Source organism: Anopheles stephensi, unplaced genomic scaffold, assembly GCF_013141755.1.
Source record: "Anopheles stephensi strain Indian unplaced genomic scaffold, UCI_ANSTEP_V1.0 ucontig245, whole genome shotgun sequence".
Taxonomy (NCBI): domain Eukaryota; kingdom Metazoa; phylum Arthropoda; class Insecta; order Diptera; family Culicidae; genus Anopheles; species Anopheles stephensi.
Genome location: NW_023405175.1, coordinates 40,001 through 42,500, shown reverse-complemented (window position 1 = coordinate 42,500; position 2,500 = coordinate 40,001). Strand labels below are relative to the sequence as shown.

At 42.3% G+C, this 2,500-nt stretch overlaps 1 non-coding gene across 1 annotated transcript in view; it reads right to left on the bottom strand.

Annotated features, from left to right (window-relative positions):
- Nucleotides 1-2,457: 2,457 nt before the first annotated feature.
- Nucleotides 2,458-2,500, bottom strand: part of LOC118516200 — a 4,271-nt gene continuing 4,228 nt past the window's right edge. Inside the window, exon 1 of the ribosomal RNA XR_004907759.1 lies at nt 2,458-2,500. This exon is cut by the window's right edge and continues 4,228 nt beyond it. This is a non-coding gene — a ribosomal RNA (large subunit ribosomal RNA).

The following is a 2,500-nucleotide window of genomic DNA, read 5'->3' as shown; positions in this document are numbered from 1 at the left end:
TTTTTCATAGGACAATTTTTTCTTCGCAAATACTGTTTTGTTTCACTTTTCATTATTAGAAACGCGTTCCGAAGCCATTTTCATCAAAATCTCGTGAAAAAAAAATTTCACCCCCGGACCAAAAGTTGGCCGTTCGGTGCCCTATGGCCTATGGCCAGTATGGGAACCAAGGGATGCCGATATGCGAAAAAGTGTCAAAAAATCACTTGAAAGTCGCTATGGCTCATTAAATAGAGCTAGTAAAGACCTTTCTAAACACCTTGGTTGACCCCTGTCCGATAAGTAGTTTTCGAGATATTCGAGAATATGATTTTTTGGGACTTGAGAAATTTGACCCGTACCCTAAGAAAAAGTGGATTTTTTCATAGGACAATTTTTTCTTCGCAAATACTGTTTGGTTTCACTTTCATTATTAAAACGCGTTCCGAAGCCATTTTCATCAAATCTCGTTGAAAAAAAAATTTCACCCCCCGGACCAAAAGTTGCCGTTCGGGTGCCCTATGGCCTATGGCCAGTATGGGAACCAAGGATGCCGATATGCGAAAAAGTGTCAAAAATCACTTGAAAGTACGCTATGGCTCATTAAATAGAGCTTGTAAAGACCTTTCTAAAACACCTTGGTTGACCCCTGTCCGATAAGTAGTTTTCGAGATATTCGAGAATAGTGATTTTTTGGGACTTAGAAAATTTTTGACCCGTACCCTAAGGAAAAGTGATTTTTTCATAGGACAATTTTTCTTCGCAAATACTGTTTGGTTTCACCTTTCATTATTAGAAACGCGTTCCGAAGCCATTTTCATCAAAATCTCGTGAAAAAAAATTTCACCCCGGACCAAAAGTTGGCCGTTCGGTGCCCTATGGCCTATGGCCAGAATGGGAAACCAAGGATGCCGATATGCGAAAAGTGTCAAAAAAATCACTTGAAAGTCGCTATGGCTCATGAAATAGAGCTTGTAAAGACCTTTCTAAAACACCTTGGTTGACCCCTGTCCGATACGTAGTTTTCGAGATATTCGAGAATATGTGATTTTTTGGGACTTAGAAAATTTTCGACCATGACATATATGAAAAGTGAATTTTTCATAGGACCAAAAAGTTTGTCCAAATAGGGTTTTGGTTCACTTTTTATGGTCAGATAAGTGATCCGATGCTATTTTCATGATCATTAGAGGGATTTCACGCTGTGACCAAAAATTTTCATACTTCATACTTGTCCCGGTGCCGTATATGGGAGGACCGGGGGAAGATGTCTTTGTAAGTCGTGATGTTCAGTGACGGATTTCTGGGACTTAGAAAAAAAATGTGCTCTCAGGCACATTATATGTTTCCATACACACATGATTTTCATTCTTCATACTTGTCCCCGTGCCGTATATGGGAGGACCGGGGGAACATGTCTTCGTAAGTCGTGATGTTCAGTGACGGATTTCTGGGACTTAGAAAAAAAATGTGCTCTCAGGCACATTATATGTTTCATACACACATGATTTTCATTCTTCATACTTGTCCCGTGCCGTATATGGGAGGACCGGGGGAACATGTCTTCGTAAGTCGTGATGTTCAGTGACGGATTTCTGGGACTTAGAAAAAAAATGTGCTCTCAGGCACATTATATGTTTCATACACACATAGTTTTCATTCTTCATACTTGTCCCCGTGCCGTATATGGGAGGACCGGGGGAACATGTCTTCGTAAGTCGTGATGTTCAGTGACGGATTTCTGGGACTTAGAAAAATAAATGTACCCTTAGGCACATTATTTGTATCAATAATTGTATCCCCAGCCTTTCATGGGGAACTTTTCCGTATTCCCGGACTTGTACATTTTTCGGGTTCCACCTCCCGACAATGTATCTCTACTGTGCATTACGTACCTTATAACGCACGGCACCCATTGGGTGACTCCACTTAACCATCTTTCGATAATGCCCGTGTTGCAGATATAATCCCAACACCTACCAGGCTTTATATGTACATCGAACGTTACATACGATGCACCCCGTATTCCCGGACTTGTACATTTTTCGGGTTCCACCTCCCGACAATGTATCTCTACTGTGCATTACGTACCTTATAACGCACGGCACCCATTGGGTGACTCCACTTAACCATCTTTCGATAATGCCCGTGTTGCAGATATAATCCCAACACCTACCAGGCTTTATATGTACATCGAACGTTACATACGATGCACCCCGTATTCCCGGACTTGTACATTTTTCGGGTTCCACCTCCCGACAATGTATCTCTACTGTGCATTACGTACCTTATAACGCACGGCACCCATTGGGTGACTCCACTTAACCATCTTTCGATAATGCCCGTGTTGCAGATATAATCCCAACACCTACCAGGCTTTATATGTACATCGAACGTTACATACGATGCACCCCGTATTCCCGGACTTGTACATTTTCTTGTACATACTACCGGGCCAGGACGTGCCTTGCGTCCACCATAACACCACCAGGCGTAGGTCGCCTGAGAGGATCGATGCGAA